Consider the following 21,540-nt stretch of genomic DNA (forward strand, 5'->3'; position numbering starts at 1 on the left):
ATTTTAGGACAGTATTTTTGAGTCCCCTTTTGATATCGGGTTAAAAGTATTTACTTTAGACGATGTCTGAGAAAGGGTTTAAAAAATGCAAGAAATGTGGGCATTGAGATGCCTTTTTTGAATGCCCTCAGTCTGTGTTTACTGTTTAGGGGCAAATCACCTTGACCAAGATTGTGATATTTGTATTGGGTTCAACTCCAGTGCTTTGGCGGAATGAAGAAGTAAGTTGATTTTAAAGGGTTTGTTACCAACTCCCTTTTCGCAAGCCATTTCTGTTCAGTCTCCCAAGGCTAAAACTAAGAACCCTTCAAAATGGTCCAGACCTTCAGATTCCCCTGCATCTACTTCCTCAGAACTGAGGAAAACGAAGGAAAAATCAGATCTGAAGTCACTTGGGATCCAACCATTTTTGGATCCCATTAGATATCTTTAATTCCTATAGCTTCTGATCTAATGAAACATTCTGGATCCGTCTACCTCAGAGCCTAAGTCCTTGCCATGGACTGTCTATTCGGTGAGCTTGGATCCGGTCCCTTCTAGGGTGCCCTCCCTATTTTTAGAGCGGTGCTCAAAATCACCTTCGGTAGTATCCTCTCATTTCTCCAGAAGTCTGATGGAGGCAGACGTGGAAAGAATGATAAGGAGTTTCTTCATGGAGCAAATTCAGAAGGGAGTTTTCACAGTTCCTACCCCTTCGGGTCAGGAATATCACCCATCTACCCACTCCACTAATGACATCTCCTTCTCTGACCCAACATGTGGTTTTGGAGCCCTCGGATCTGAAAGTTTTAGGCCATCTGGGCTAGATCTGAACAGAGTATTATCTTCAAATCCGACTGTTACTCTGAGTGAAATGGCTCCAACATCTTCAGATCTGAATGACTGTTAGAGCTGAGGCTTCCTGGTCGGTTCCAAGAGGATAGGATTGACTCCGAGGTTTTCAGAGCCATCTCTGTCTCTTGGAACTTCAGCACTGGATATCTCAGCTTCGGCTTCCGCCCCAGGTGGATTGCTGTCAGAGCGGAGGGAGGTGATGAGCCAGACACTCACTTTCTTGGCTCCATTGACTTGCTTCTGTCCTGAGTGGTCTGCTTTTGAGGTTGTGAAGAGCATTTTCTCTGCTCAGGCAGGTCAGATGGGTCCTTCCCTTTGGGTCCATCCTTGACCTCTCAGATGACTTTGCACTGTGTTCCTCAACATTCTAAGTTGTGGGGACAGCCTGCCCAAAGCTTTCAGTCTGCCCAGTAGGGTATTGTCATCTCTTTTGATACTACTGTGGATCTAGACACCTCACAGAAGAAGTCCCTAGGAAGATGAAGTGCAAATGAGTACTTAGACTCTCCTCAGGAGTCTATCACTGAGAGTACTGACTTCAATGAGGGGGAAGGTTCTCCCAAATCACCACCTGATGACGTCTCATTTGGAGACATTCTTGAGATCCTTAAAGAGAAGGATGATTGGTCTGCCCAAATCCTACTTCTGAGGAGCCGGTATTTCTGGAAGCTATCAGGACTGGCCCATCTACCTTGTGCGTAACTTTGCCCACCGATGACTTAATTGATTTAGTTTCTAGGGGGACATAGAAGGAACCTGATGCAATTGAGCTGATCCCCAAGAGACCAGACAGGATTCTGGTTCCACCGGTAGGAAGAGAATATTGGAGTAAAGGGGTACCAGTTGATGCAATGGACATGGCAGCAGCTCCAAAGAAGGAACTCCTGGAACAGAGTTCCTATGTTCATCCCCCCTAATTGAGAATCTAGGAGACTGGACTGATTTGGAAATTGAGTTTATGCTTCAATGACTTTTACTGTCAGATCACTGAACTACTTGGCACACTTCATGAGACTAAACAGGGATTTGATCAAGGAACTTTCAAACTCTCTTTCAGGGGGAACTACTACAGAGGCTCAATCTTCTGGGGCCTCACAGTTGGCTACCCTTCAATCTGTTTGCAAATTCATCCAAGAGGCTTATCTTGCACACTGCAGAAGGTGCCTCAAGGGCCGCAGGTTCAGGTATTTCCATCAGGAGGCATGGCTGGATGCACCTGTGTGATTTTCTGGAGCCCTTCAAATCATCATTTTGTCAGTGCTCCCTTTGATGTCCCTTCTTTGTTTGGCCCCACTGTTAAAGACACACTGTCCAGGTTTGAGAAGGATGGAAAGACCCTCTCTGCAGTGGGTGTGCATTTTTCAACCCCTCAAAGGACCGTTTCCAGGAATGAACAGGGAGGTTAAAAGATGTTGTTCAGAAAATCTCCTTCCCAAGATATGTGGATGTAGTTCTCCAAGAAGTAGAGGGGGGATCGATAATGGTATAAGACACCCCCATGGCAGAGCAGGATCTCAAAACAAAGGGTCTAGAGATTCCTTTTCCACCTGACCCTTCTAGCACTCCTGAAGGGAAGCCCAATGGCCTTTCTCTGGAGGCAGTTGGGGGTCACTTATCTCTGCACCAAGAAGCCTGATTAAACATAACAAAAGATACATTTTTTTCCAGAGGTTATATTATTCCCTTTTCCCTACCACCTCCATTATCCAGAAAAATCCCCAATGTTCCACCCAATCAGAGGGAGACAGAATCACTAGAAATCCAAAAGCTGCTAGAAAAAAAAAGAGTCATCCAAGAGGTCCCTTGAGACTAAATGGAATCCAGAATTTACTCAAGATTTTTTTTAGTTCCAAAGAAGAAAGGGGACTGGGGAACAATTTTAGATCTCAGTGTGCTGAGCAAATTGGTTTGACACACCAAGTTCCAGATGGTCACATTTCAGTCCATCCTGCCCTTTCTGAGCAAGGGCAACTGGATATGCATAATAGACTTTCAAGATAAGTGCTATCACATAAAAAGGAACAGATGATCCAGAAGGTACTTATGCTTCTAGCTGGGAGCCAGTCACTTTCAATTCAGAGCATGGCCCTTTTGACTCACCACAGCCCCCAGGGTATTCATCAAGTACATGGCAGTGGTAGCAGCTCACTTGAGACTGTAAGGATTCTGGGTGTTTCCATATTTAGACAACTGCCTCATTAGTGCCCTGACCAGGCATCAACTGATACAAGCACAAGACCAAGTGTTGCAAACTTGCTCAAATCTTGGAATAACCATAATTTACAAGTTTCATTTACAACCAACCTAGAATTGGAATTCATAGGAGCATTGTTCAACAGAATATCTATGGAAGCATCTCTTCCTGTCTTGAGAGTACAGACAATAAGGAAACAGGTCAGGAAAATAATTTGCAGTACCGGAATTTTAGCCCAACTGATTCTGCAAGCCATGGGATTAATGTCAATGGCAATAATTTTAGTTCTTTTAGCAAGATCTCACATGAGAATTCTGTAATGGATGCTAGCAACTCAATGTTCAATGCTCTCTCAACCCATGTTGGTGAAGATAAAAATAACTGAGGTTTGCGAAAGGTATCTTTCTTGCTGGATGCAGTCACAACATCTGTTACCAGGTTGTCCTTTCACTCTCCCTCAGCCCAAGGCCATAGTGGCCATGGATACTTCCTAGATTGGGTGGGGAGGCATTTTGTGGGGAAGAAAGTCCAAGGGAATTGGTCCCCCAAAAAGCCCATCTTGCATATCAATGTTCTGGAAATGAAAGTGGGGCTTTTGGCACTGCAAGCATTCAAAAACACTCTCCCTCTTGGGACTAATGCAGTCCAAATGGACAGCATGTCAGTAGTCTGGTACATCAACAAAGAATGGGAAACCAGATCTTATCCCCTGTATTGAGAAGCACTAAGAGTGTGGCAGTGGGCGATATCTTCCAACTACTTTCTGATTTATTTATTTATTTACCAGGTAGTGTCCAACTGGGCTGGTGGCCTGTTTTCAGTGGAGACCCGGGGAGAAAAGCTCCAGAAAATACAAGACAGATAAAGATATACACAAATACATTAGTAAGAATCAAAAATAATTACCATGCAAAGTTTTGCAAACAAAAAGATTAGATAATATTCTTCATTATAGCTACATTACAAAAGTAAATGACTGGGATCTGCCTGCATAACTAAGTAAAAACTGATAACAGGCAGAGAGCAGACCTAATTGAAAAGACACGTGTCAATGTCATAGAAGGTAATCACTCAGATTTTGGATTATTGAAATATGTACAGACCAAAAAGGCAGTGAGAAAGCAATTTGATTGTTACATTTGAGGACTACTAGCCATTGAGCTGTAATAAAGGAAAAAAGTATAGGTGAGATAAAAATGAGCATAGGAGAAGAAGAGTAGGAGAGAGGAGTTATTCAGGGGACTACAAGGGCATATCCAGTTGCTTTTAAGATGTTCTTTTATTTTTGTTTTAAATTTAGAATAGCAGGGAGTGCATTGTATGCTTAGGGGCAGAGCATTTCAAGACTTAGCTACTTTGTTTGAATAGAGGGACTCACCATGGTAGTTATGTGACTGTGTTATTCTGAGCAGTGACCTACTGGAAGACCCAAGGGACCTGCTGTTTACCTGTAGCTGGAGTAAGGTAGCATTTGTGGGGCAGCTATGAGGTTTGTGTATGATTTTGTGGGCAAGGACACGTTGGTTTAAGGTTAATAGTTTTGGAAGTTCTAGCCAGTTAAGTTGAAGAAGAGCGGAACAGTGATGGGTTTTATGTGGAAAACTTTACAATTTTGTTGTAACAGGATTCAAGGTTGTGCAGGTCAGCCTTGTGTAAGTTGTTAAAGATTTGAGAGCAATAGAGAAGTGTAAAGAGTAGCTGAGATCTAGCTGTGGCTAGTCTGGCTTGGGGTGTTAGGTAAGGTTTGGCTGTATGGAGAGAACTAAGCTTGGAATTGATTTTTTTGATTGTGTGGGAAATGTGACTATCATATTTGAGATGGTCATCTATTGTAATATCTAGGAGTTTGGCCTGGTTTGTTGACTCAATTATGGTACCATATGTGGAGTGATATAGAGAGGGGTAGGTAGTTGGACTTGGTAGTTTTGTTTGTGAAAATTAGTAGGTTTGTCTTATTTGGGTTTAGAATGAGTTGGTGGTTTAATAAAAATATCTCAACTTATTGGAAAGCTTTTTGCATCTTGTGTTTCAGTTCTTGTGGGAAGGGGTGGAGCAGATAAGAGAAGTATCATCTGCGCATTGTATGATTGAAGCAAGTTGTGTTGCTGTATTAAGGTTATCAGTAAATATAATAAAGAGAAGGGGGCCAAGTACTGAACCTTGTGGTACACCAGTGGCTACTGGTAGTAGTGGGGAGAGTTTGTTTTCCTATTTAGTAGCCTGTTGATGGTTTGATAGATAACTGAAAAACCATGACAGGGATGCTGGACTGAGATTGTATGTAGCCAGTTTATTTAGTAGTATATGGTGGGAAATGGTGTAAAAGGCTTTAGACATGTCCAGAAAAATTGTAGAGACTAGTTGTCCAGTGTTCATAAGGTGGTGAATAGTATTGGTGAAGGATAACAAAGCTGTGTGTGTACTATACTGGGTTCTAAAGCCATGTTGAGAATCTGATAGATGGCTGTTAGTGGTAAAGTGGTTTAGGAGTTGTGGCCGAACACATTTCTCTAGGATTTTGGCTATGGGTGGGAGAATAGCTATGGAGCAGTAGTTTGAGATTTCTCTGGAGGGGCCATCCTTGTGGAAGGGGATGATATGAGGGAATTTCCAGAGGAGGGGCACATATTGTTCAGTGATAGAATGATTGATTAATATAGAGATAGGATAGGCAATGAATGGAGCAGCAATTTTTAGGAATTCGTTTGGTAGCTGATCGGCAGCCAGGCAGCAAAGTTGTAGTTTGCTTAGGAGCTTTTTAATGTAGTATGTTTGAATTGGTTTAAAAGAGAAGGAGTTAGCAGAACTAGGGCCTAAGGAGGGAAGTGTGAGGGACAGTTGATTGTGGTTGGCAAGGAGGGAGGAGATCGAGTTAATGAAATGTGAGTTAAACTGCTAGGCTAAGGGTGTGGAGGTATTAGTTGTGAAAGGAGTGGGGGTGGTGGATTTACCAGGGTTGAGGAGGAAGTTGACTGTTTGCCAGAATTTTTGTGGGTTGTGAAGGCACTTTTGTTGAGAGGTTTGGAAGTAGTGCTTTTTATCACTCAATTTTTTTCTTAGTCTAGTTTCTTAGTTGCTGATAAGTGGTGAGGTCTGATTTGTCTTTGGTGGATAGGTATAGAACCCTGGCTCTGTATCTTTGTTTAATTAGTTGTTTAGCCTCATGGCAAAGCCATGGTAGTTGTTTGGATTTGGAGCATATTTTTTTCTGCCCCAGGTCCAGGCTATTTAGTATTTCAAGAAATTTGTTGTTAAAAAAATAAGCTGCTAGGTCCAGGTTTAGTTTTTTTTAATGGGGACCAATCACAGTGTTTTATAATAGATTGAATAATTTGGATGAGAAATGGTTCTTACTGCAGATGTATATCAAGGGATTGTATGACTGAGTATGAATTCTTTTACTGAGTAGTAATGTAGGGGCATGATCACTAAGATTGATAGGAAGGCAGCCAGCTTGGTCACTTAGGTTTGGCTTGTTAGTTAATATCTAGTCCAGTAATGACTCTTTTTTAAAGTGTTTGCCAGTGTGAGTGGGACAGTTTATATGTTGGGAGAAATTGTATAGATTAATAAAATTAGTAGGGCAGTTTGAAGAGCAGGAGAGCCAGTCTAGATTAAAGTCACCTAGGATGATAGTTTCTTGACTGAATGTGTAGGCAGACCATGAGAGGAGAAGTTCTATGCTGGGAAGGTTGTTGCCAGGGAGCAGATATGTGGCTATGATAATTATAGTTTTACGAGGATTTATTAGGAGGCAGGTGATGAGAAATTCTGAACTGGGGATGTCTAGAGGTGTGCAGTTTAGTCTTTCTAATTTTAGTGGGTCTTTAAACATGACTGCTACAACACCACCTCTTTTACTAAACCTATCTTGCCTTATAATGTTATTGCTGCTGAAAGTGATTTCAGAGTCCTTGATATGAGGTTTTAACCAGGTCTGTGTTATAACAGCTATGTCAGGAGAATACATGTCTAGAACAGCATGAAATTCACTAATTTTATTGACAAGGCTTCTAAGGTTGAAATTGGTTATTAGTAGGTCAGATGTGGAGGTTGTAGGTATATAGGTATGCACATTTTAAAACAAATGCAGCCCCTCACAAGCTGTAACAGTCCCAGTAAAATAAAGATGCACTGGCACACTTTAGCGTTGAATAATAAAATTCCTTCTTTAATACGAACTGTTAAAACAAAATAGCTTCACAAACTGGTTGAGCGCTTTCATCTACTCCTGTAGATTTCCTCAGAACCATTTGAAAGTGCTTAATTACATATTATATAGTCTCCTTTCTCCAATAGCATCATCAAATTAATTAGTTGAAAACAATTAATGACTAACCATGTAAAGCTGTTTAAAGTGCACAGTGCTAGATTCCCTCAGAAATGTTCCTTCCCTCTAGTAACTTATTTTTTAAAATCCTTGTGTATGTCTGTATTGTTTTGAACATACATTCATATTCACATGTCATATGTACATTACATTATAAAATTATTGACTATTAAAACCTCATAAAGCTAAAAGCTGTAAAAAATATATAAAAAAAATATATAAAAAAAGCTTCAGAGTGAATAGCTGCTTTAACATCACATTTTTGTGTTTTTATGTTGTCATAAACACCTTAATAAGAGAAATATCCTAGATAACACTTTACTTTTTGTCCAACATGGGTTTTATAGATATGGTATCATTAAGCCTAGGAGTTTAGTTAGAGGAGTATAAATGAGAGGTGTGGATGCATTTGAGTTGGAGGTGTATTATTGTTGGGACCTGGTTTGGGATGGATGTCAGCTAGTAGTTTGATATGTCTAAGGGAGTGCAGTAGTAGGTTTTTTAGTTTGGTGATAGCCAGGTGGTATCCAAAAGTGGGCAGCTGAGGGTCTGAGGTCTGTATATGTCTGAAAGAATAAAGGAGAGAGTTAGAAGTACTATACAGTTGAGGGCAGATGTAGCTATAAGGTTTGGGAGGAGGTTGTAGATTAGCAAGAGTTTGTGCTTGAGGGTGATGGTAATTATTGCTGACATAATGGAGGTTAGAGACTTTGTAGGCCAGGAATAGAAGGCCTGTTAGTGTAGTGTAGCAGTAAATGGAGTAGTGGAGTTGCATATTTGGTGGAATGGTTCAAAGGTTGGTGTTTTGGTTAGAGGGGCTGAGTAATTTGGGAAGGAGTGGAAGGTTTTAGTTGAGAGTTTTAGAAAATGGGTGTGACAGGGAGGTAGTGAAAGTAGTGCAGGAGTTGTGGAAGGGGTGAGGGGAGGGTGGAGTTTTGTGGCTGATAGGTGAGTAGAAGATGTGAGTGTGGTATGTATAGGTATAAACATAATGAAAGAAGGGTGGGTGGTAATGGGGGTAGGATAGGGAAATGGAGTGAGCTTGAGTGCAGCGAGGAATGGAGCAGGTTAGTGTGAGTCTCAGAATGCTGAGAAAAACCACAAAAAACAATCTCCAAGGAAGAGTACAATAGCTTGGAGAGGAGCCTGTGAGCAGGTAATGTGGAAGTGGTTAGTGAAGACAAAGAAGATAGTTTACAAAAAGAAATAACAGAAATAAAAAAATATGGTAGTTTGTCACATAGCCAAAATAAACTATGATAGCTAATATTATGTGAGGTATAACGGCAAAAAAATCAAAGTTGAAGGGATATACACCAGGTGGGTTTAAAATAAAAATGGCAAGGAACCCAGATGGTGTGCCATAAATAGACAGGTGGTTCTCAGAAAAAGCAGAAAAAGGGGCCTATAGGGAAATCAGTTGATAATGCATATTCTGGTGAAGTCCTGTGTAATAGTGGACAAATTGAGCAGGTCCATTTTACTGCCTCATGAGTGGTCTCTCAACAACAAGGTGACCGAAATAATTTTCTGTTGGTGGGGCCAGCCTTGCTGTGATCTTTTTGCATCTCCCCTGAAGAACAAGTGCAGCAGGTACTTTGCCCTGATCCCCCCACCAGGGGAGTCATCGAGGGATGTTCTACTCCATGCATTGTCTTCTAAGCCCCCATACTTGATTTTTCGTAAGGATAGGTTCATCTTACGTACCAATACTTCCTTCCTACCTAAAGTGGTGTCAGAATCCATTATTTGCCAAGCCATTAACCTACCAGTATTCTTCTCAAACTTTACCAATAAAGGAGAATATATGTGGCACTTACTGGATGTTCATAGACAATTACATTTCTACCTGCACAGAACAAAACAGGTTAGAAAGACAGATCAACTATGTGTTTCCTTTGCACATAATAAGTTGTGCGAATCAGTTATAAAGGTAACTCTAGCTAGATGGTGACAGATTGCATTTCATTGGTATACAGCAAATTGGATCTCCCCTTACCAAAACCATTAAAGGCTCAGTCAACCAGATCTATGGCAACTTCCACTGTATTCCAGTCTAGAGCCTCTATGGATGATATATGTGGGGCTGGAACTTGGTCAAATCCTCATACCTTTATCACTCAATATAAACTAGATCTGGTCTTGAGTGGAAGAGCAGCCTCTGGCTCAGCCGTACTCAGGAGTATCCTTCCTTAGAGTTCACCCAGGAATTAGGTATCTGGGGACTCTGTCCCATCAGCTGAGGAATGAATCAAAATTGACATCAAATAAAGAAGTTATGTGCTTATCATAATGTTCCATCTGTGTTGTCCATTTTCATTCTTCCTCAACTCCCCACCCTCCATCCCCCTCCATTTCTCATAAATGACTTCTGGAGGAATAAGACTCTTACGGATACCATATGTCCCTTTCATTGAGCTCCAGTTATGGCAATTCTTTTATAGTTTCTCTCTCTCAAGCTGTAAATAGGATCTGAGAGACATTAGGGATAGGGCATTATGGGTAGTAAAGAAGCTCGAGAGATTGTCGAAGGCCATGAGCTAGTGTAATGGCCAAGTCAGATCCGAGTATTGGATCCAAACCCATCAGTTGAGGAAGAATGAAAATGGACACCACAGATGAAACATTATGGTAAGTGCATAACTTCTTTTTTATGAATATGAAAATCACTAATTATTTATTATTCTCTTATAATGCACTGTTCACATTTAAAATTGATATCTCATATCATCAATACTGTCTGGCAAATGTTTGCTAACTGGCTTAAACTAATTTTCCTGACTGTGTGACTGACTAAGGAGGTTATTTCCATCCAGGACCCTGGCCTGTTATCTTATGAGAGAGAGAGTATACGTCAAACCAAAGCATATACATGTAGACTATTACACGTAATAATAGTTGCATATCAAATAACTCATTTGTTGTGGGTATATAGCAGCTGCACTCAGTATAAAGCATATTCATTTCAGTAAAGGAATTCCTAATTAAAATTCATAAGAAATCGGCACTGCTATTATCATCCTTAACAGGAGCTAGATCACTTTTCTGAAGTATAGGTCTCACACATTTATAGACTTTATTGCCAGCACATGACCTTTTTTGTGAATCACTACAGTGGCAGAAGACTGTAGTTGATTTAAAGGACTTCATATTTTATTTATTATTTAATAAGCAGTGTAATAGACTTACCCGTAATGTCCCATTCCAATCACTACACAGAGGAAATAATATAACATAATATGACATTCACATACAATGTTCATATGTGAGTACTAGGCTAGTTGTTCTTAAGGACCATTTTAAGCCTAGCCAATTTCCTTTGGTGAGAATTAAACCCTGTACCTTTTACAGTTGATATAAATACCTTAAAATTATCCCAGCTCCTAAGGTACAAATAAAATCTACACCAAGATATAGATGCAATTCTAATATTACATTGACACATACAAATAGATGATTGAATAAAACAGAAATAAGCAGTGTGCTATCTCACTAAGAACAGCATAAAAAGTAAATTTGTTGTCTGAGATATAGTGGTACAATACAATTACATTCAATGGCAATAATCCTTAGTACAGACAACAAAATTAAAGTGAATTCATCTGTACTTTAAAATGCTATGGGAGAATCTCCCAGAACAACAAATATTCTGGGTAGTCCATTTTTATAGGAATCTTGCAAATATCTTTCACTCCTTTCTCACTCTTACAAATCAAACTAGGTAAACAGTTTGTCAGTAGGAATTAATGTGAAGCAGGTAAATGCAGAGTAGATCTTAAATAGTTCAGAAATTATAGTTGAGCAGAAAATATGAACAACCTTTTAACAATGCCTGTAAGAATGCATCAACAATTGTATATAAGTAGCTTCAAAACCCATATAAGAGAATGTTTGAACAATTAGTATCCAATAGGAATTGTATTGTAGGGAAGTGCTTAGAAGATGGGCAAAAGATGGATAAGTAGAATAAGGAATACGATTTTTTTTAATTTAAAATATATTTAATATGTAAAGAATTTTATTTTTGTATTTAAACTATTTTTAATTTATATGCATAATATAAATCTTAGTGTCAACAGTGTGAGAAATGAGGAATGGAATAATACTACAAGGAAGTGAACTAAGCAAATGAGGATTATCCGATATCTGTAACACAGTTACATTTGTATTATTTATTTCTCCATGTGGGATCTGAGTTGTTTCTTGAAAATTGTTGTCTTCAATTTCTTTCATTTATTCAGGGAAAGCATTTCAGTGGGTTGGTGTAGTTTTTGAAAATGCTTTTACAGTATTAGCTAGTTTAAAGGGAGGTTTACTTAGAGTCATGGAAGCAAATCATAATATTGTGCAACATTGTTTTATTTAGAATAGCCTAGTTTTTTTTTTTTATGCGACGGTGGGAGTAGCTACTATGTAATAATTTGAAGGTAAAGTGTTTCAAAATTCAGAAAATTTAACAAGCATTTAGACACTATTTAGAAGATGTTTAGTTAAGTTTTTACAAAGATCATGTTGCTCTGATTCTGTTTAAGTAGGTCAGTGGTACAAGATAAAGGAATGGTACCATGACCAGTTTATTATTTTTAAGAAAAATGGGCAGTAATTGACTGACAGTGCATTTTTAGCTGTAATATTGCCACAAATGCAAACCTGCAGGTGGAGTGTGAAGTGGTGAGAGGTGAGCTGGTAGTGCCAAACAGCTGTAGGTGACCAATCAGTGTGCAAACCTGCAATAGGTTTTTTGCACTGTTCAGAGCAATACCTACAGGCAAAGGATTTAGAAAATAGAGGTTCCTGCTGGCAGAACTCACTGACAATGATTTCATAGGGAGGAACTTTGATTGTCAGTGGGTTGAACCTTGGGCAACTGAGGGTCAAGATTTTAATCTTCATCCACCCATACATTAACCTTGGCTAAGCTACAAAGCAGCCATTTGTCTCCATGGCTTTATCCTGTTTTGAAGACAAGAAGATGAAAGTTGTTAGTGAGCCTTTGGATGTCAGGCTGGCTCCTGTTGGATGTCAGTTGCTGGTGGGTGACTCTACTGTGGCTGTTCTTGTTTCCTCAGACAACTTATCTTTTTCCCCTGAGTCCCTCTGGTGTCACACCTATAGCCACCTTGAATTGGGGGATAGACATGTTCTCTGCTACTGTAGGGATGTCCTTGGCAGACAAGAGAGAACCAATCATGTTAATCTCAGGGAAAGGGGTGGGTGAAGGTTCTTCAGTTCAGTTAAGATAGGGAACCTAAATCTAGGATTGGTATGCCTGTTATAGATCAGGCATTCACCAGAGAGTCTCACAGTAAAGGGGAACATAGTGAGAAAATATTGCTTTCTCTTTTTTCTGTTTCCATGAACAGAGAAGATTTGCTTGCATTTGATAAGGACGTCCTTTCTGATTTTTCCTTGCCAAATTGTTGTACTTCTTCAGACAGGAAAAGAAAAGAAAAATGGTTCTCTCTCTTTCTTATGTGGAGTTTCAGTTATAAGAGCAGGCACTGCAAAAAGAAGAGTATACATTAAAAATTTCTTCTCAGTCTAAACAGTCTGGTTCTGTGGAAAGCATGGTGTCAGAGTATCACTTGACGATTTATCTTTTTCTGAAACTTTACATTGAAAGTGTTTTTTTTTTCAGTGGGAGCTGAATGAAATTCCAGTTGCACAGAAAATGTATTATGATTTGTTACAGTTGGATATTCCTAAATCTGCAGCTGTCCCACCTGTTTTGCCAGCTTTAGAAACTGTTTTTCTCACTGCTTCTTAAAGTATTCACCTTTATATTTTGAAAACATACAAAATTTAAATACTAACCTTCCTTTTTCTGGGGTAAAAACAATTCTTTGAATGCCTCTGTAACATCTGTTTCCAATGTTATTTAGTATAGTTTGAAGTGTGTTTATTATGCTGCAGATTATTCCTCCAGAGCTTCTTGGGGGTCAGTAATGAAAAAAGATTGGCTTAATTTCATTCTCAAAGCCATCTCAAAGATGTTAAAAATTAAGTTTTAAATTCTCTCTTAGACAAGGACGTTTGGACCTTCTGCAGCTGAAGTACTCCAGAAATATGATGAATGGGGAAAATTGATTAAAGTGGTGGCTTAGGTATTTCAGCACCCATGTTTTAAAGCAAATTGAACATTTTCTTATAGGTTCATAGGAGGTTACTAGGCTATTGGCCCAACAGCCTTTGTAAGCCTAGGCATATTATACCCTTGTTTCCTTATTGACCAAGTTGTATGGTCTATATTTGCGGTGAGAGTCTGTGATCAGCACTGACTGCCCTTATCCAAGAGGAACATAAGTGACACCCTCAGGGTAGATATATGGTCTCCCATCCAGATGTCTAAGTTATGCTTAAATAGGGTCATTGAGGACCTCTGTTTTACATGAATTGGGAGTTTGCTCCAGAGGAGTGACAATATTTGTGAGACATATCTGTCTCTCTGTCATGTCCTGTTAATGTTGCAGTCTAGGATAGGATCCCCAGCACAAGTAAATCTTGTCCCATTTGACTTGTAGATGTGCAGCATTCCATTAGGGCAGGGTCCAAGACTGCTCTGTAGGCCAGGCACAATTCACTTCTCAGCAGCCTATAAGATACAGAATACAGTGACAAGGCCTTTAGTCTGTCCATGTTGGTCATGTGTTGAAGACCCTGAATTTTCTTGGTGAGAAACCTCTGAGGTCTCTCCAGCTGCTGCAGGTGTCTTATGAGGTAAATACATAAGGGAGCATTGTACTCTATTAGTGGTCTGATGATGGATGAGTACAGGGGAGTTGTAACATTCTTAGCTCTGAATGTGATGCCCTTACTTATGAGATGTGTAACATAGAAGGCCTTCCTTTCTGTGGACATATAGTGGTCAAAATTAGGGTTGCTATCAACCTGTATTCCCAAATCTCTCACAACAAGGTTTGAGCTAAGGGGGGTACTGTTAATATTGTAATTTGCAGGGACTTCCCCTTTGCCAAAAGGGATGAAAATTCATTTTTTTTGCGTTTAGTTTAAGTGCGTGGATTTGGCACCAGTCATTTGTTTAAGTCCTTCATGTAGTATGTCAACATTGTTGGGGGTTTTTTGTAGCTTGTCACCATCATTGGGTGACTCAATGACTGCACCCAGTTTGCCGAGATTGGTGAACTTGGTAAGCCACAGGCCATCTATTTTCACCTGGAATTCTGAGAAATAGATTCCAAACAGTAAGGGACCCAGCACAGATCCTTGTGGTACACCACTGGTAACTGGTCTTCTGGTAGAGGTGGAATCCCCAACTTTGACTGTATGCATTCTGTCTGTGAGCCAGTTGGCTACCCATGTAGTGGCATATGGGTTAATTCCCGGCTGGGTGAGTTTCTCAATGATGCCTGAGTGGAGAATGGTGTCAAAAGCCTTCCCTAAGTCAAGATAGACAGTATGTATTGTTTTGCCTTCATCCAGGGCTTTGGTGACATTCTGGAAAAAGTCCACCAGGTTTAATAAGCATGATCTACCCTTAAAGAAGCCAAACTGGGTCAGGTCAAGAATTTGAAGGTCACCTATGTCTTTTTTGATAAGGTCCATCATGAGTTTCTCCATGGCCTTGCAAATAAGGCTGGTTAGGCTTATGGGTCTATAGTTCCCAGGGTCGGTTGATGGACCTGCTTTGTGCAAGGGAATTACTATTGCTGTTATCCACTCTGCTGGGACAAAGCCAATTCTTAGACTGTGGTTGAAGAGAGTGCCAAGTGGTTCCACTAAGTCCTGTTTTAGGCCATTTAGTAGCAGCCTGGGAAGTTATCCAGTCCCATAGAGGCTGTGTTTTTGGCAATGGAGAGTGTGGTTATAACCTGCTCTTTGGAGATACTAGGTAGAGAACATGTGACAGATTTGGTTTGGAGTATGTCTGCTGGGGGTGAAGTTGACACCAAATCTGTCTGCTAGCAGGTTGACATTGTCCTCAGGGTCGGTATGTTTGGTACCATCCACTACTAGTTCGGCACAAAGCTGGGCCTTTCCTTTTAGATTTCTGACGTAACTAAAGAATGATAGTTTAGCTTCATAATTGGCTTTAGAGGACTTTACAAGATATCTAATTTGCTTGTTCAAGTTGTGGAGGGTGTCCTTCTTCTGCTGAGCCAGTTTCCTCTCGTTCTTGGACATTAATTTCTTCCTCTTGTTGTATAACTTATTTATGGTTGATGTCCACCAGGAGTTTTTTTGTGATGACCTTGTTTGGATCCATTGAGGTACAGCTGAGTCTATACATTTGTATAGATATTTATAGAGGACATCTGTCTACACCTCTATATAGGAGTCATTGCTGAGAGTGGTAGTAGGTGGTTTGTAACCATTTATGCCACTGCCTAGGGGGCTATAGTTTGCTTTGGAAAAAATGTTCATCCTTTTTGCTCTGGGGCGGGGAGGGGGAGTCAGGTATGATTGTTTCTTCAAACTAGACTGATTTATGATCAGACCTTACCAAGAAGGGCAACACACAGGGGGTAGTGATGTGTTGGTGAGTAACAAGTCTAGGACATTCGAGCCCCTTGTGGGGGTGCAGACTATCTGTTACAGAGCATTTGTATTAACAAAGTCAAGAAACCTTAGGGCGAGCATGTTTGTGCTCATATATGACTCCCAGTTGAAGGAAGGATAGTTGAAATCACCCATGATCAAGGTGTTTGGTTGTATAGTGAGTGACTTAAGAAGGTCCAGGTATGCAGAGTGGTTCTTGTGGTTCATGGTGGGGGAACTGTAGCTAACAATGATATGGAAGGGGGTTTTACCTACAGATAGTCGGACTTGGATTAGCTCTAGGGAGTTGTACTGTTTCACCAGTCTTGAGGTATATTTGTCTTGAATGAAGATGGATACATCTCTGCCATTGGTTCTTTCATGCTCATTTTGTTGTCTGAACGTGTGGAAGGCATGTAGCCTTGCACAGCCAGGGTGCTCTCTGCGGCCTTAAACCATGTCTCTGTGACTGCACAGACATTGGCATCTTCCAGGGTAAGAAGTGCTTTCGGTGAGTGCAGTTTCTGATTTAGACTCCTAGCATTAAGCAGCATAAGCTTGAGTTTGTCTCTAGTGGATTTTTTTACATCAGGAATTTTTTTGTTATGACATTGCCTAAAAAGGCACAATGGGTGCAGCAAGTACCTTTGCCAGCAAATGAAAGCCAAGAAGTGACAGGTGAAGATCATATCTGGCAAAGCTTGACACCAGAAGCTAAGCCAGTTGTTGAAGTCAACAATTTGTTGTTTATATTGAGGCATCATCCTGGGTGAAGGTAGAATGCTGCTTAGGGCTAGGGACATACCTGCCTGGGATACATAATCTGAATATAATAGAATATATTGAGCATTGTTGTTTTATAGGGGCACCTTATTTTAATTTAAATAAAGCATGTGATATGTACTTTGGATGTGATAGGCCGGCATTTGATATATAAAGGAACATTGTGCTACAATGGATTACATATTGCATTGAAAAAGATCTGTGAAAGTTCAAAAGCTTTGTTTGATTAAATTTATTGTTTTACAATGGTCTGGACTCTGTGTTCCTTTGCTTCAGTTTAATCTGAGAGCTCAGTCATGTCTGTCTTCATATGGACCGGTGAGGTATGTCTCAAGACATTCACTCGAACATGGACTATGACAGAGTCATAATGGTACTTGTTGTTGAGAGACTTTAGTACATGTATGATCTTACGGATCCTGGCACCTGACAGGCAGCTGACTGTGACCTTCTCCTTATCCTACCTGGTGAGGGGGACATCTGTGTGTCTCACTATGGAGTCACCTATGACCAAGACATTTGGTTTTGAGGTGTTTTGCCTTAGGAGCTTATTGGCTGAGACCCTGTTGTGTATATTATGTGTAGTGGATTCTGTTGGGTCTGCAGTGTGTGCAGTAGGTTTGCACTTGGGAATTCTCTGATGTTTAGGTAGACTTGTAGGGATTACCTCCACATATGTGAGTCTATGTGTGTTGAGCTTGTTATTTGCAAGAGATGAAGTGTGTGTGCTAACAACCTGTTTGATATCTGGTTTGTTATCATGTGAGAGACTTTATTCCAAATTCATATTATAGATACATCTCTCACATCTTGTATGTGTTTGTTTTAGGAGTAATTGTCAGTATACATGAGGCAATTCCTACATTACCTCAGGATGCCCATGTCAATCAGGCTGGCTGAAGAAATGGTGGGAAACTGTCCATCCATTATGCCAGGTATATACTGCAGTAACTAGTGGGGAGTAAACTAGATGGACCAGGTTTTCCTGTTAGAATAACAAAAAGTGTCTAGTCTCTGGAGCACTATGGGTAGAAAACTGCGTCAGTGCTTCACAATCCACAACTGAGTTGTTGGCAGGGCAGCAGTGTGCAGCTGTGCTGTGCACAGTGAAGCTGAGAAGCTTAGCAGGGTTCCTTAGCAGATATCTAGGGAAAATTGTCTTTCTAGGCATTTGCTTCTATGCACAGATATACACAGCTGTGCTAAACTCTGTTGCATGATGCACAGCTATGTGCAAACGTGAGGCTTAAATACAAGTGAAGTTAAATGATTTTAAAACAAAGTAACCAATAGGAAAGCCTAAGACAGAGTCTTATTTCAGAAACCCTCAACTCAGATGGGTCCCAGGCTGCACACTTCTTCCACAAGGGTGCAAGGGGGACCTGCTTAATGTAAGATGGCTGGTTTTAGTGCTCAAATGATACCAAATGGTCTACATTCAACAAGTCTGAATCTAGCCTATGCTATAAAATGCAGAAGCACTACAAATTCAAAGTGCAGAATATCACAGTCACAACAGCAAAAAACAGTTTAAATAAAGCATCATTTCAGTAGAATACTGTTCTCAAAGAGCAATGTCGGCTTTAAAAATACTTATTTTTCAGCAGATTTCAATGGATGCCTTGGATTTAGCTCTGATTCTGGATTAAGTCATCAGTCTCTGAGCAGCTCCAGTAAATTGAGCACAAACATGATGCTTAAATACAAGCAAAGTTAAATGCTTTTAAAGAAAGTAGCCAAAAGAAAAGCCCATGACAGATTTATTCCAGCAATCCCCAACTTAGATCGGTCATTGGCTGCACACTTCTGCCACAAGGGTACAGGGGGGCCTTCTTGATGTAAGATGAATGGTTTTAGTGCTCAAATGATACTAAACAGTCTAGCTTCATCAAGCCTGAATCTAGGCTATGCTGTAAAATGCAGAAGTACTAGAAATTCAAAGTGGAGAAAATTGCAGACACAACAGGAAAAAACAGTTTAAATAAAGTAGCAATTCAGTAGAATACTCCCACTATAGTATAGACCACAAAACTTCCTAGTGTGAAATAACTGATCTGGAACCCAAGTGCTTAAACCAGAACAAAGACAATTAGAATAACAGGCATGATAAGCCTTCACCAGCAATTCCCAGCTTAGAAAGGCGTAGGCTACAATCTCCTGCCACAGGTTTTTAGACCACATATCTTCTTAATGTAAAATAACTGATTTGGAATCCACATGCCTAAACCAAAACTAAGAGGTTTAGAAATACAGTTATAATTTAATCAGGCTACTAACACGCAGTAATAAATGCTGCAGAATAAATGCAATTGAACACTTTTAAGAACAAGCAGCAAAATCAAAATAAAGTAATGAAGTTGGAAGAAACACAAATACAGTAAAAGCAGCTTAATAAAGTGTAATTTTTTAAGTTAAGTGGGATGGAAGGAAACCAAACATAATTCAAGGCTGAGAAACTAAGGGGTGGGCCTTCCCAACTGATCTCTCTGTACTCAGTAGAATGAACTGATGAGATGGGACTGGGAGTGTCCAAAATCAGATTTATAATAGGGTCAGGCAACTCAAAAGCCACCAAGTTTAAGAATACAACAGTATGTGTGGGTGGGCAAAAATAAAATGCAGCTAGAGATCAGCAATATTCAGGCAGAGTACAGCAAACAAGCCAAACTAGTACTCCAGCTCAGTAGAGATGGTTCCAAAGCCAAGATAAATGAGGAATGTTATTTCTCAGCTCCTCCCACTAAATAGTTGATGTTACTCACTGTTTGCTAAGGAATTCATTGCTAAATTTTCTAACTGATGCTAGCCAAGAACTCTTAAAACTCCAACAGTACAGAAAACTTAAAAGAAAACAAGTGTAATATAAGAAAAAAAGATGAAAAATAGAAGTAACCAAACCTTAAATGAAAAAAATTCTATTCAAAATAAAATGCAGACAAAGATCAGTAAAACTCAGGAAGAGTACAGCTCCATTTTCCAATAAGCAGTTTGAACAGAAATGAGCTGTTAAACAGGAGTTAAAGCAATTTCAGGGGGCGCCAAAAAGAAAGAAAAAGCCCCTAAAATTTCACAGACAGCCACCCTAGTCAGCATGACTATTTGCCTGTCCAGCCTCCTTCCACCTCCACTGTGGCAACCTCTCCATGCGTCTGAGGCTTCATCTTTGCTAGTTGGTACCAGATTGTGACAGACAAATGGGCCAGCAGGGGTACACTTGACAATGAGAATTCATCCCCCTGTTCCAGGGGATTCCTCCTTGTTCTATAAATTAAGTCTCCTTGTTTCCCCCAATTCTGCATCATATGATGGCTGAATTTGTAAAAGAACATTTGCACTTGTTAGATGGGCAAAAGCTTTTATTCAAGGGATTTTTCTGGTACCAAAGAAGGAGGATCCTGTGGGATTTTTCTGGACCTTTCCTTTCTTAATCTTTTTTTGACAGGATTCAAAAGTTCAGAATGTTTTCCCTTCATTTCCTGATACCTCTGCTCCCTTCTCTAGCTTTCACGGTATAGCTAGACTTAAATAATGCTTATCAACACATTCCTATTGCCAAGCTGTTCAGAGGTTTTCTGTTTGTGACTTCAGTAATTGTTTATTGTAGACTTCAAAGCATTCACATTTTTCCATATGTAGTCAATTGTTTTATCTTTGCAGACTCTTTCTTGAGCTGTCATCTATTTTTAGTAGTTGTTCAAAATCTCTTACTCAGTCTGGGTTTACAATTAAACTTACAAAAACCTTTTCTCATCCCTTCTCACAGAATTATATTCCTGGGATATTTGAAAAATTCTGCCATGGGAAGAGTCTTTCTTCCTCCAGACAAAGCAGAGATGTTGCATCAATTCTTCCTGAGTTTCTCCATTGAAAGTCAGGTGTCTGCTAGAGATTTTCTCCAGATATTGGGATACATGGCATTAATGATTATCATGGTCCCCCCTGGCCAGGCCCCAAATGAGGAAAATCCATTGATACATCAGGTCAGTCTAGACATGGGCATCTTTACCCTTTATCTTTTCAGATCCCTGATCTGGGATTTGTAAGAAGGTAGATTATCTGGTAGGTAGACCAGATCTCTTGTAGTCTAATTCTCTTCTCCATTTTAAACCCTTTCCAGTATGTCACTACAGATGCTTCAGACCTGGTGTTGGGAGTGGTCTCCAAAGGAGTGACATTGCAAGATCTACGGAACCCTCAAGATAAACATAAACACACATATATAAAAGAGATGTTGGTAGTGATCAGTGGTTTGAAACCCTTAAATCATCTTTGGTCCCCAGGATTTCTGAAAGTTTACATTGATAACACCACAGTGATTTGCTACATAACCAAACAGGCATGGTGGAGGTTGCAAGATTTTATCCTCTTTATAGACCTGCTATAATCAAGCTTAACTTAACTGCAGTCAACATAAGCAGGACCAGGACAGACACCTATGAATGGAAACTTCATTCTGGGGTGCTTCATGAATTGAACCAACTGCTGGGAACACCTTGTGTAGATTTGTTTGCCCCCCTAAGAACAGATAACTAAAGAAATTCTGCTCCAGAACACCTTGCAAACAGGCTTAGAAAACAGATGCCTTCTAATTTCCTTGGAATGAAGTGTTCCTTTATGCTTCTCCACTGATACCCAGATTTATTCTAAAGATCTAGAGGGACTCTCCAAAAATTGTGGTGGTTACTCCCTTTTGGCCCAGGCAAGCAGTAGTGTAGATAGGGTGAGGCAAGAGGTGCAACTGTCCAGGGCACAAAGTGTTGGGGAGCACAATCAGTCAATCTCAATCTGTTTTTAATGCAATAATGACTTTTATAAGCTTGTATTGCATTTGTGGTCAAACTCAAGAGCTGTAGCACTCAGTGTGTAGCGTAAACTATAACTATAACAGTTTAAAAGTAAAAAA

The 21,540-nt window shown here is 40.0% G+C and overlaps 1 protein-coding gene across 1 annotated transcript in view; it reads left to right on the top strand.

The window, feature by feature from the left end:
- The window catches only part of AK9 (adenylate kinase 9), a 2,653,312-nt gene that overhangs the window by 673,552 nt on the left and 1,958,220 nt on the right, over window positions 1-21,540 (top strand). The gene's annotated exons all lie outside the window — the stretch shown is intronic.

Source organism: Protopterus annectens, chromosome 1.part0, assembly GCF_019279795.1.
Source record: "Protopterus annectens isolate FY-2018-M chromosome 1.part0, PAN1.0, whole genome shotgun sequence".
Taxonomy (NCBI): Eukaryota; Metazoa; Chordata; order Ceratodontiformes; family Protopteridae; genus Protopterus; species Protopterus annectens.